Consider the following 14,778-nt stretch of genomic DNA (forward strand, 5'->3'; position numbering starts at 1 on the left):
GGAAGGTTATTGCAAAATCCCCATTTCCTCTGGATCAGCTGGGACTTGGGAGGCAGAGAATAGATGGGGGCGGGGCCAGTCAGAGGTGGTATTTACCAGTTCTCCGAACTACTCAAAATTTCCGCTACCGGTTCTCCAAAACTGGTCAGAACCTGCTGAAACCCATCTCTGATAGAGTTGGACAATCAAGTGGCCCATACCTGCATGTGGTTTCCAGTTTCCAGGAATAATAATTGCTGCTGAAATTTGGAAACAAATGGCCAGAATTTGGTAATGTACCTTTAGGATCATCTGCTAAAATCTGCAATGCTTAAAACAGAATAGGAGTGAAGATTATATGTTTTTGTGCTGTTCAGCCAGTATTACAACTGTATTGTCCCTGGGGGTATCAACTGCCACCGCGGCTATAACGTTGAGCAGCTCGGGCAGGGCTACTGCCACGTGGCAGGGAGCCAGGTACGTGATCAGCACGCCCATCTGTACCCCATGACCCCACTTCACAAGGAGGGACTCACATCCAGCAGTCTGTGGCACAGTGACCTCCCTCGGCCCAAGACCTTCTTTAATGACAACTGCCACCCCCCCGCCCCTCCCATGTGACCTTGGCTGATGAAATGCACGAAAAACGGGTGGGCACATTTCAACAAGGGGGACCCCACCTCCTGGCCCAACCAGGTCTCCGTAATACCCGCCAGGTCCGCTCCCCCCTCCTGAACAAGATTGCAAATGAGGGGGGCTTTATTTACCACGGACCTGGCGTTGCATAACATCAGCTGAAGGCCCAGGCCCTGAGGATCTGTGCTCCTTTTATTTATTTATTTATTTTTATTTTATTCATTTATTTATCCCAAAACTGATGCATAACAATGGAATGGTTTAAAAGATGCTAAAAGCACAGCAGTTGTTGCTGTAAAAGTACAGGAAAGAACTGTAATGCAGGGGGGGAAATGACAACACCAAAGCAAGCCAATATATTAACAGATAAAGTTTAGTAAATAATGAAAAAGGAGAAATATACTGTGGAAGAGAGAGGATAGCAAGAAATTATAATCTCAATTATGGTTGTAAGTCAAGAACTACCTGTAATGTGTTGGATAATTGCTTTTATTTTTTAAATTTATATTTTTCTATATTTCTCTTTTTCACACTGCAATTTGTTTAAAAGAAAGTTTGCAGGTTCTATGTCTGTATTCACAATTTTTATCTGCATTTCTCTCCAATGGTGGAGACTGAGCTTTAAATGTCATTATGGTTGTCTAAGATAAAGTTTGCCAAACTAAGCAGAGTGAAGAATGTCAAATTACTGGCTTTAGGAGACTTAGTTGTATGTAGATGCTTCCAACAAAGGCTAGAACGTGTTTGATTGATCTTAGTCCACCAAAACAAAAGAGTATCCTGAAACTTAATATTATTCTGTGGGAAGCATCAGAAGAACAATGATTAAAATGTACTTCAGCTCAGCTTGACTGATTAGTGGGAACACATCCTTGACTAGATTGGCATTATTAATATTTAAATTTATGTACTATTTAATAAGATGTCTCTGGAAGATTTATTTGTCATGCTGAGATAGTGAATTAAGAATCATATTCATTCTTGTCTCTTTCAAAACAATTTAAAACTATTTAGGACTGCAAGATTGATCTTTTCATCAACACATATTGTTAAGACTCAGAGAGTTTTTATCCTTTAACTGCACTTCGAAGAATCATTTGGAAAACTATATTAAAGTCCAAATGTTATATTTGTTCCCCAAATAGGGGGAAACAAGATGCCTTCATATATCCTACTTTAATGATTTTCCTTGTTGACTTGTATCTTGGTATAAACCAGAGTTCTCCAAAGAAACCAGGGTCAATGAAACTATCCATTATTGTTGCTATTATTTGCAGCACTGTTAAAATCATATAAAATTATTTTTATCTAGTAAATCTTTGGTGGTCAATGAAAAATCAAACTTCATGAAAGGGTTGAGAGCTGAAGAGTTAGACCGCCCTTGGTTCAAACTGAGTGCAATGGCATTAATGTTGCTATTCAGAACATTTATTCAGGCTTTGTTGTGTAACTGAAGTTTTTCATTTTAAACTAGTACCTAACTGTCTGTCAGGGGTCCCCAAACTTGGCAGCTTTAAGACTTGTGGACTTCAGCTCCCAGAATTCTACAGCCAGTATAGCATACCTGGCTGGAGAATTCTGGGAGCTGAAGTCCACAAGTCTTAAAGCTGCCAAGTTTGAAGACCTCTGGTGTATGTAATTTTCCTCTGTCTGATCTTCTTCATTCACATTCTTTGTCAGTATTGTCATCTTTTATTTGTTTATTTCAAACCCTCCATTTCTCCAAATGTTTTAAGCATCCTTATAGCATGTTCAATATTCTCCAGTGGATCTTAAGAAATCAAAACCAAGTCATTGGCAAAAGCATGAAATTTATACTTAAGTGCTTTGATTTGTAATCCTTTTAAATTATTGTCTTGTCTGATGACCCTGTTTAGTAATTTCAATACCAAGATTATTTATAAAGGACATCCCTGTCTTGTTCCTTTCTGAATTTCACATAGTTTTGTCAAATATCCATTCCCCATGATCCCAGCTTTCTGGAATGTGCAAATGGACTTCAATCCCTATAAAAAACAGAGTCCAAAATTCATCTTTTCAGCTACTTTAAACATAAAATCCCTGTTCAAAATATCAAAGACTTTTTCTGCATTCCAAAAAATTTACAAAGCTGTATGTCACTGTGTTGTTGTAAATGTTCATTTATGTCCAATACTACTCTAACATAGTCCTTTCATTTTCTTCTGGGTAGAAAACCACATCCATGTATGTACTTCAGAAAATCTTGTTTAAATCTCTCACCTAAAATTGTGATTTATACAATTTATTATCACTATGAAGAAGAGAAATAGGCCTGCAATTTTTCAGAGGTTAAATCCTGTCCCTCTTTGGATATCAAAGACTTATAGGCTTCTTTCCATGAATCAGGCATGGATTTTTTTTTTAATCAAACAACCTGTGGAATATCATGGAGAAGTATCAAAAATATACATATGCAATTTCTGGATCTAATTTAGCTCACCTAGTATGTGCAGTACAAGGAATAATTGTAGCTGCTAGTTTATAATCCAGACGATTGGAGAGATTTTTTTCCCTAGACAACGCTTGGAATTAGTAGCTACATAGTCAAATCCTGCTACGTGATGTAATGGAAGCGGAGGACAATGGTTAGCTGATTTTGGAGGGAACAAAGTGTCTTCAGATTCAAAGGAAGAGATTTCAAGATGTTCAAAATTTAGATGGTCATATTTCTCACATGATATATATGCCGGAATTAGCTACTCTCTTTTTATTGAATGACCTCTCCTGCCAAGCATCTTGGCTGTTCAGCTGTTAATGCTCTGTTAAAGAGCTTGTAGATTTGGCTCTGCCAGCTGGCTTGGGGCCCCAATGGGAAAATATCATCCTGGAAGTGCTTGATGGATCAAAAGACCTCCTCCCCTCTGCACATCCTATTTCATCCCTCCCCATCTTTTCATTATAATTTAATTATAATTTGTATTTTTATTGTTATTAGAAACATTTATTTTAATGGTTTTATTGCTTTTAGTGTTGTAAGCTGCTCAGAGTCACCTTATGGAGAGATAAGTGGCAAACAAATGTAATGCATACATACCTACATACATATCTACATATATACATTGTAGGATTGTATTAAAGGCAAAATGTTTAGTCCCAGAAATGTTTGAACTAAGCTTCCTCAACTTCCTGATTGTCTTAGTACTGCAATTCCTAAAAATTCAACTACTATCAAAATTCTGAGAATTCCAAGGATTTCTCAATATAATGCAAGGGCTAAAAATGTTCTTTTAAAAATACATAATTTTTTTTAGAACATGTTTATCTGTAATTCAGTGTTTCTACAATAAGGTTATTCAATGCAGTGACAATTACATATTTATTCATTTTAGACATGAGTTTTCTTTATATAATAATATTTTATTTAAATAGAAATAGTAAGTAATAGGAATTTTAATTCTCTTTCAAAAGTTATGGTTAACTTGATAGCAGCTCTAGAGAGTACAGCTGAAAGACTTGAATATGTGCTTGATTAAACAAAAGCTCTTGGCTATTTATCAGTGCTAAATATTATGAATATATTTCCTTTGCCATTAGAATAATGCAAATTTTATTGTGTGTTTTTTTTTTAGTATTTTAGTACAAATGCTAACTTAGTAACATTTATAGTTTTTAATATTATTATTATTATTAAAGTATCTGCGTGGCTGGATTTAACAGATTAAAGATAGAACACATTACTACCTTCCCTGAAACAAATACTAATGTTGTTATGTATGTTGGGAGTTTAGTCATTAGCTCAGGATGTACATAAGCTAGCTCTTCCTAGGTGTTCTTAGGAGTCCTATTTATAGAACTTTATGGTGCTTTGTGGGGTGAGATCTATTTTCATAATATGTACTGTGCACTTGTTGAGCTATTATTATTTTAAAGTCAATGGTTTGGGAAAGATTGTTTTAGTGTATTTATGATGTTTGTAGATTAATTAGTACATTATACAACCTCATCTACCACTTCTCTGTATTTAGGAGTTGAAGATGGTAATATATATCTCCATTTTGTTCACAGCTTCTGTTCAGTGCAAGGTCAGCTGTTTATTATTTTATGCGATGAATCCATTCTATTTATGATGAATCCTCTTTAGTTGGAAAACTGCTAGTTATTCTGTTTTCTCAGCTGGTTTTAGAAATATATTTGGAGTTCACATGGGGACTAAAGTGCTAATAGTGTTTTTAGTCTATGAATGATAGATTAGTCTGCAGGCCTTGAATATTGTCTATATGGCTCACAAAATGCTACTTTATTTTGCAATAATATGTTATCTGGAGTATTATTGGAGTGTTGTTGAAGTATTATTGGAAGTATGGAGTATTATTGAAAAGAACAGGAGGGAATTGGCTATCTCAATGAAGTTTGTTGTCTTGAAGCAAGGAAATTAAATAATAGACAAAACTATTGTATTTGCATACTAAGGTGGGAGATGATAAGACTTATTTGCTCTATGATCTTGATTGGAAGAGGAAGGTTTGATTTAGATTCCCTCCAATGCTCTTGATCAAGACTGCAGGAGAATAGAATTTCACTGATAACTTTGCTTGATTCATATCTCTGTATTTAAGTCAGCCAACTTACCTTGTCCAACTTACTACCTGTAGGGTCTTTCTACCTACAAAATATGTCCTTTCTGCTCTTCATATTACTGTTGCCATTAAAACTGCCCAAGCCATATTACTAGTTCCTTAACATTTTCTTGCTCATTGTCTGCTAGCTGTTATTTTCTTCCCTCTACCAAAGTGCTCTTCCTTCAATAAATGTTAGGAATAGTCTATCAGTTAATTTCATTTAATACCAATATTTTTAGAAAAATATAGCAGAGAAGGAATTTGCAGAGAACTTAGGCTTTTCTATTATTCAAGTATGTTCTACTCTTGCAGTGAGAAAATGATTTATTTATTTACTTTTGTAACTTATATTCTACATTTGGAATGTAGTAAGTGTTAATGTTAATGCCTTTTTGTGTAAGGTAAACTTGTTTAGCCAGAATTAGCCCTTGAAGGATTTTTGCTGCTGCCTCAGTTCATTTCTCATGGGAAATAATCCTTGCAATCTAGTAACTTGAATTATGTCAATTTAAAAATCAATCAGCAATGAGGCTGATATCTCTATAATGAGTTATCTTATAAAAAGAGAAGCTAATGTCAGCTTGACTAGCTTGTAAAATTAAAGGTTGCTTGTGTAAAAGTTTATTTATTTGCTTTTTTAAAAATCAGGAAACAAAAGAACCCCAGAATTCTTTCAGGACTAAACTCTATTCAATACAACCTTTTTCCTGTTACACATATGAGTTATGTATGTGGAAAACATACTGTGTCTGAATATTCTAAAAATTGCAGAATTGTTTGGTGAGAACTCTGCCCTCTCTCTGCAATTAGGCACAGTACCTGACAAACCACTTTAGTTTCTTTTTCACTTGTTGGCATATTTGCCCTTGAGTTCTGATTGTCCCTGAGTAGTCTTCTGTTTAAATTATCTCATTTGATTTGTTGTATTTTCTTTATGTTCAAAGACATCCAACAGGTCTGCCTTGCCCAATTTGTAGCATGTTGGAGCGCCTGGAGTCTTGACTTCCTTAGCATTTTGGGCTTTTTTGCTATGTCCATTTTCCTGCTGGCGGGCCCATTTTAATCCATGCTGTTCAGTGTTGAAGGGAAGATACTTTCCAAATACACACTTCTCGTTTCTCAATTATAGTTTTTGTGTGGTGGTGCTATAATTTGTGTATATTTCCAACAGATAAAGTGGCTAACTACACATATAGTTTACACAATAGATAGACCATTCCAAATGGAGCTTTTCAGAAGTCTCTTTTATCTGTTTCATTCCATCCTTCCTTGACTCACACAACTTCTCACAATTCTTTCACTACTTGATTAGGGAGAAATAGGTGGTAGAAGAAGAATAAGTATTTTCTAAGCCGCTTTGATTCCAACACCTTCGACTAGATATCGTCAGTGATTTCCAAAATCGCTGCTTTTCAAAAGTTGCAGCCTTCTCCATCAGTCAGGCCTCTCAGCAGTTTAGTCTCTTCTTTGGATCCTGGTGGCTTCTGCTGGGTCTCCAACTACAGATTCATCCTCCACCAGCTTTTTGATAAACCCAATATCTCCTGTTCACAAAACCAAATCCAGAAATATCCGGTAGCCATGTCTATTGCTTAATTCTTCATCCTTTTATAAATGTTCAGCTATAGGGCACACATGTCTGCATATAGTAATATCAATTGATATTTTTCAGTGTCTAGTGATCCTAAGGTATCGATGCATTTAGGAACTTGTTTCTTAAATTAAGTGGATAAAGTTTTGATACATTATATTGATAAAGCTTCATGATGTATTATTAGAATAATTATGAAGACAACCCTTTATGAAAGAGTCTGTTTGTGGCCTATTGTGGATCAACACACATTTCCATTACCTACCTACCTACCTACCTACCTACCTTCCTTCCTTCCTTCCTTCCTTCCTTCCTTCCTTCCTTCCTTCCTTCTTCCCTCCCTCCATTCATCATGATTTCCTTCCTCCCTCCCTCCCATCTGCCCGCTCTACCTCCCTTGGATTCCCTGCTCTATTTTATTTTCTTTTAATTGAAGTTTTCTAAACTTTTTTCGTATTAAAATCACTAAATCAATTTACAATATTCCCAGATGAAATATGTGACCTCATTTTAAACATTCTGGCTGTCTTGCTTTGTCAGCATAGATAAAGCTGTGGTAAAATGGATGTTTTTCAACAATTATGTTTTTTGCATGTTGCATTTTATGAGTTATATTCTAGAAGTACCTTAGCATTTTACCTATGTATTTGCAAAAGACCTAACTATAATTTTTTTCAAATTAAAATGTCTTATTACAGATAAACTTCCCTATTTTTGCCATTCTGTTCCCTTCCTTTTCCTTTTGTCATTTCCTTTATCACAATGCAAGCAGAGATTCAGTTAAAAATAATATTTCCCCCCTGTGGCTTGGATATTTGTATTTTAGAAGTGTGATGAGACAATAAGCAGTATCACACTGATTGGACTCCTCACCCATCCAGTCCAGCAATTTGTTCTCACAATGGCACAAGGAAGCCTGTTAGTCTTCCAGCAGATGGCCTTCAGAAAGAGTCACACTGCCATTAAGGCTAATACTCATTTTTCCCTATGATTTACATGAATTGGTCAATTTCTTTTTTGAAGCCAGCCACGCTAGAAAGGAATATCGCATCTGGTGTAGCAAACTCCAAAGCTACAATTGGTTTTGAAAAAAAAGATCCTTTTATCTGTCTTAATGCTTCAAAGATTCAGTTTCATTTGGTGACCTGACCTCTGGTTCTAGTATTTTGGGATAGCTTTTCCTTGTCTATTAATCCACATCATGTATAGTTTTATACATCTTAACAATGTCCCCTCATTTGCCTCTTTCCCCACATGTTGCAACTTTTCCTTACAGGGAAGTTGCTCCAGCCCTTTGATAATCTCAGCTGCCCTCTTCTGAATCTTCTCTTTCTCCACTATTATTGTCTTTACCACTCTGTGCAATTTAGTGTCCTCAGCAAACATGGGTATTTCACTGGTCAAGCCCATTTCCAGATCATTTATAAATACGTTTAAAAGCATCAGTGCTAGGACAGAAATCTGGGGAACCTTTATTTTATTAAAGGTCAATTTAGTCTTGCTCTCTTTTTTTTTTCTATTTTTTTGGGGGGGTCAGTTCCTTATTCACAAGGGGACCTGCCTTTGTATTTCATGGCTGTTAAGTTTATGGAAAAGTCTTTGGTGAGGGGCTTTATCAAAGGCTCTTTGAAGATCTTATTTGATGATGTCTGCTGGTTCATCCTTATCCACGTGTTTGTTAACACCTTTTTAAAAACTCTAGTAGATTAGTTAAACAGGACTTCCCTTAGTGAACCCATGCTTGGTATCCTTGAGAAAGACCTGTATCTCCAGATGTTTGGCAATTATATCTTTCATAACAGCTGCCATTATCTTTCTCAGCCCAGATGTTAAGCTGATAGGCCTATAAATTCCTGGATTCCCCGTGAACCTTTCTTAAAAATTGGACTCTTAAATGCTGGACTTAACATTTACTTCAGTGATTACTCATTAAATATTACATTACAAACATTACAAACCCAGCTACTATTTTGTCTATCCTAATCTTGTATCCCAAGGCCATGGTTGAATAGTTGGAAATTTAACTGATTGAAGCTGAATCAGGACATCTCAGGAATCCATATTAACCCATATTAATGAGAAATTTAATATTCTCTGCCAATATCCTTATGCCATAGAGAAGATCTGAGATAGAGGGAAAATTACTGACTTGTTCTATTTAAAATGAAAATTTTGCTCTATTTAAAATGAGGATTTTCTTTCTGATGTAGCCTGAATCCCCACTGTCAATGGAAGGTAAAACAAATCTAATCAATCAATCTTATTTTGTGTTGCAGCTGACTAAGGTTTAGCCTGCATTTTAAAATATTTTCGTATTGTGCCAAATGCCCAAATCCTCTAGGCAGAATAGTGTATAAAAAATACCATACAAGTAAATGTTTTCCCAATTCAGTCAGTTCAGTCATTTCCGACTCTAGTGAGTGGTGCTTGACTGTTTCTTAGCTGTGGGAGCCAGTGTCGTCTGAAGACATTTCCATGATCATATGGCCAGCATGACTATATGCCAAGGTTCACAGAGAGCTGTTATCATGCCACAAAAGTGATACCTATTTATCTAGTCACATTTGCATGCTTTGGAATTGCTAGGTGGGCAGGAGCTGGTCAGGAACGGGAGCTCACCCTGTTTCATGGCCCTTGGGTCTTGAACCCAGGCTGTCAGCTTTAACTGCTGAGCCATCGCCCTGCACCCCCTGACTGTGAGTTCTAGTCCCACCTTAAACATAAAAGCTGGCTAGCTGACCTTGGCCAGTACACACACTCAGACCAACTCACCTCACAGGATTGTTGTTGTGGGGATAATAGGAGGAAGGAGGTGTAATTGATATGTTCACCATCTTGAATGAATGAATGAAAATTGTGATTGTGTAGTCCTTGACTTATGACCATAATGAAGCTAGGAATTTCAGTTGTAAATCATGACGATCATTAGTCAAGGCACCTACGTGGTATTTTGATAAGCAAACATAGCCATTGTAAAGTGAATGCCATGGTGGTAACAGCAACAGAGTTGGAAGGGACCTTGGAGGTCATCTAGTTCAACCCCATGCTCATGCAGGAGACCTATACTAGGGATTTGAACCGCCAACCTTTCTGGATCAGCAAGCTCAGCATCTTAGCCACTTTGCTACCTAGGGAGCCGCCATGTTGTTAAAGCAAACCCATTATTACCAATGGGCATTTTTTGCTGGAAAGTAGAAGTAAATGTAAGTTTCCAGCAAAAGAATGTTGTAAATTATGGTCATGTGACTGTGGGACAATACAACAGGCATAAATGTGGGCCAGTTGCTGAGTGCCCAAAATGCATTCACATAGCCACGGGGTGGGGTGCAAAACTTCAAATTCGGATTGAGAATAACTTTTTTCATTTGAATGGTCGCTAAGTGACCAATTGTAAGTCAAGGATTACCTCTATTGCCATTATCTATATTTTTCCAAAAAATTACTCACCAAGAACAATTTATAAAGATATTGTATTCTGAGAACTGATTTACCTAACTATTAATCTTAAATATCTCTGCTTAACCATATGGTGTTATGAAATTATAAGATTATAAGAAGCCATTTAGCCCTTAAATCCAAATCCACTATTTAGTGCAGGAATTCAGATTTAAGCATCTCCAATAAATGACTATCTAGGTTTTCAGACATTATTATAGTATGTATCGGTAAAGAGACTCATTTTTAAATCATACTTACAACAAATGGGATTTTTCTTCGTACTGGTTGGTGTTCTACTCATCACTCAAGTCACTTCATCGCTTCAGTTGGTCAAGATACCAAATGCCACCATCTCCTTACTCGGGTTAAAGACTAAAATCTCAGGAGAATTGCTGTCTAAATTTCAGAGAATATGGAACAGTGATAGCTTTAATCTACAATCTGTTCTGGGAATCAAGCACAGGATTATTGTCCCTGTTGTTTGTGTTGTTTCAGTGACTTGATAATCCTATCTGATGGCAGTGGAATTTAGAGATAATTACAATGGCACAAATTCTTCCCACAGGACATATTGGGTGACTCCTGGTTGTTGGCCTAACATTCTTCGTATTTCCATCTTGTTCTATATGATCTTGAATTTATGCATTAAGCCACTAATGCATTAAGACAGTATCCAGAGATTATTATCCATATATGTAACAATATAATTTTTTCCATCTAAATTCAGAGCAGCTCTTGAAATTCAGCATTGGCCTCTAACGTCAGTAATAAATTGAGAAAGGTCAAGAAAGGGAACCTACACTCAATTGAAACAGAAATCCTTTCTTGTCAGTAAAAAAAAAAAGATCAAAGAGAAGAAATTCATTTTGCGTTGGATGATGTGAAATTCCTAGAAGTGTATTTATAAAGTTAAAGGTTATTCAGTAGCCATGCCATTACTGGAGAAATTAGATCTAACCTCAATAACACCTACTTTAATTGTTTCCTGTCTGGACAACTTAATATAGTCTAAGTAGTGTTACCTTGGAAAGGTATTCAAAACCTTTTGGCAGTTCAAAGCATAATAAGCAAATTATTGAATGAAGCAAGTAATAAGCATGAATATCCCTTGTTAAAATAAATTCATTGGCTTGGCATAACTCAAAGTACTGGTTATGCTTTATAAAGTGACTTGGGATCAGGCTATTTTTTAAAAGTGTTTTTTCCCTTTATGAAGTTGTGTGGGCTCCAATACCTTCAAGAGAAGATCCTGTGAAGATCAGATGATTTCCTCTGTTTCCTTCCTGCTGGTTTGCAAGAACTTTTTTGTTCAAATAACCTTTGACATATAAGTTGCTTAGTTGATAAGCTGAAAACATTTTGTTACATTTTGTTAATGTGTTTCTAAATAATGTTTTAAGCTGAACTTTTAGTTTTTTTAATGCCTTAATTGTAATCTGTTGATGTGAAACAAATCACTAAATAATATTCAATAATAATGCCTTGTATTTGTTATATAGAAATCACCATTATTTTAAAAAATGATTTATTTAGTATTTAGCTAGAAAGTGAATTTGCTAACAAGATACCATATTTTTCAGACTATAAGACGCTCTGGACTATAAGATGCACCTAGCTTTTGGGGAGGAAAACAAGAAACAAAAATCTGCTTCTGCCTCCCAACAGTTTGCCTCCTTGCAGCAAACAGCAAAGAGCCTGATCAGATTCAGCACAGCCTGATTTACCACGAGTAGCTGATTGGCGGTTGGATCTGCCTCCCGGAATACCGCCTATCAGCTGTTCCAGTCTGCGAGGATCGCCGCCACCCATTGGCGTCCATCGCCGTCACCACCAATTGCCGCCTCTATGTGCCCCATTTTCGGTCTCTGCGTGCCTCATTTTTGGTGTCCACATGCCCCATTTTTGCCTGTTCCAGGCGGCGGGGATAAGTGGTGGTGGGGATTGCCGCTGCCTGGAATGGGCCGAAAACGGGATGTGTAAAGGCCGAAAATGGGGCACGCAGAGACCAAAAATGGGGCATGAAGAGGTGGCGATAGGCGGCGGCAATGGTGGTAACAGCGGTGGCGATACCCGCAGCCTGGAAAAGCTGATAGGCGGTGTTCCGGGAGGCAGATCCAATCACCAATCAGCTGCTCGTGCTAAATCAGGCTGTGCTGAAGCTGACCAAGCTGTTTGCTCTTTGCTGCAAGGAGGAAAATTGCTGGGAGGCAGTGGCCGAAGGGTGGGGGCTGGCGGATGGGCAGAGCTTTGGCAATATTCGCTCTATAAGACACACAGACATTTCCACCCACTTTTTTTGGGGGGGGGAGTGCATCTTATACACCTAAAAATATGGTATCCATGTTTTGAAACATGGATAACTGTGTATTTATCTGTAAAATAAACCATACCCTTTTGAATTTAAATTATTGTTTGAGCTAATTCTTTATTTGTTAACAATTTGAATTATTATTAGAGTTAAGTGCTATTCCGTTGCAGGTTAGAATTATATACTATCATCCAATATTCATTAATGCAAAACTTAAACCTGTAGGATTAAATCACCATAGTTCTGGAAACTAACATTTGTTTCTATGTGTTTCATAGATATGAAAATTTATGTTTGTGTGACTGGAGAATGCTAGTGACACTAGTTATGTATGTGAGAAAATATCATTTACAACTCTTGTTTTCTCGTTAACTAAACCAATATGTACTTTGATCCTTTTAACTATTGTAGAGCAAAGGAAATTTGCCACTTAGCCCATCTAGTTTCTTTATTTTAATGTCTGGACGGCATGCACTTCTAGTTTCCTGTCCTCTAATTTTACTTTTGTTTTTAATATTAACTTATTTCTAAGTTAAAAATCTTGGATTGTCTTATATTTCTATACTGTATTAGACTTTGATAAAGAAGTTTAGCCAGTTTATGAAAGGAAGGTATAAAGTATATGAATATTTTAATCACACCCGAAATGTCTGAAAGCATTTTAGGGCCATAAAGATTGTTTATTTAAAGACTACTATGATATATTTCATGTAGTTGATGTATATGGAGAAAGTGGGTGAAATATATTTTGCTAAACCAAATTCTCTCATGGAGGCCATATTTGTTTGTACATTTGCGAACTCAGAGTTCTATTTGAGTTATCACTGTAGTTTCAGATATAATTGAACTAAATATAATTATTGGCTTAGTTCTCAAGTTGAGTAATTTTTATTGATTTTCTGATGCATATTTATACAGAATGTACAAGAAGTTCTAAAAAGTTTTACATATACGTATACTGTATATGTTAAATTATATAAATTATATTATATTAAGCTGCCATAGCGTGGGGATAACGCGAAGGAGAAGAAGATACTGTATATATTAAATGCATTTTGCTTAATAAATGGACTTCTGCAAGCAGTCATCCAATGCATTCTTGTATATTGTGTTTGATAATAAAGATTTTTGTGTTTGTGTTAATTTTTCTATGTTTGTTATTTAAGTAGTAACCTGTACCCTATATTCAAAGATTATAAATATTAGAATAATAACTTTATTTAATTGGAACTGCAAGTTGAAGCTTTCGGGATAAAACAGGAACTGGAATAGGAGGAAGGCTGGTAAATATTGCCTCACCCTCCATATAAACAGCAAAAAACCTCTGTTGAAATCAGAAACTTTCAAAGTTTCTTTCCTCCTTCTGTTTACAGAAGGCTTATGCTGGATCAAAACTCATATATTAAGTAGGCTGAAATTTATATCAAGAATCAGGAGGAACCTTATCCTTTATAATATGTATTCCAGCCAATCATCTGCATTTAATTTTGATTACTAAAATAAAAAGGGTGGTTGTTTCCTGAAAATGAAACTTTTATACACTTCTAAGAAATGCTGTACAGTATATATTTATCTTACAGATTATTCTAATTATTGTTAGAAATGTTCCGGGAGGTGTTGCCTGTTCCATTAGCACTATTTTTTAAATTCAAGTTGGTGGTGATCCTTTTTTTTTCTACTTCTCAAAAAATCTTCAGGAAAAGCAGGAAATCAATATTTGGTTTAACTCAAAATATGTTAGATGGTGCAGACATAGCGCCATCTGCTGTGCAACAATAAAAAAACAGTGATGAGGGAACAATAGTACACACACACACACACACACACACACACACACACACACACACACACGGCTATTTACAACCAGATTCAAAGTTCCAATGGCCAATTTCCCTTTGGGTGGGTGTTCAGCAACTAGCCTGTATTCACAACCATTTGCAGTATCTCACATTCACATTAACATAATTTATAACTTTTTTTTTTTTGTCAGAAACCAGTGTTTACTTTTGTTTTAGCAACAAATGCCCATTGCAGAAAATGGTTTTGCTTAATGCCTGCTACAAAAGAGTAAGATCAGTATGTGGTGCCCTCCTTAATTACCTGTAATCTTATGATTGTAATTCAGGATCAATTCCTATCATAAATTGAGGTCTACCTACAATTTTCTACAGATTTTCATAAACAATTATTTTAAATTTGTGCTATGCATTGGTATAATTGAACAGGCAATGTAGGTATTTATACTT

The 14,778-nt window shown here is 36.1% G+C and overlaps 1 protein-coding gene across 5 annotated transcripts in view; it reads left to right on the forward strand.

The window, feature by feature from the left end:
- PTPRE (protein tyrosine phosphatase receptor type E) overlaps positions 1-14,778 on the forward strand; it is a 125,048-nt gene that overhangs the window by 50,789 nt on the left and 59,481 nt on the right. The gene's annotated exons all lie outside the window — the stretch shown is intronic.

The sequence above is a fragment of the Pantherophis guttatus genome, chromosome 6, assembly GCF_059756535.1.
Source record: "Pantherophis guttatus breed Tessera chromosome 6, ASM5975653v1, whole genome shotgun sequence".
Lineage (NCBI taxonomy): Eukaryota > Metazoa > Chordata > Lepidosauria > Squamata > Colubridae > Pantherophis > Pantherophis guttatus.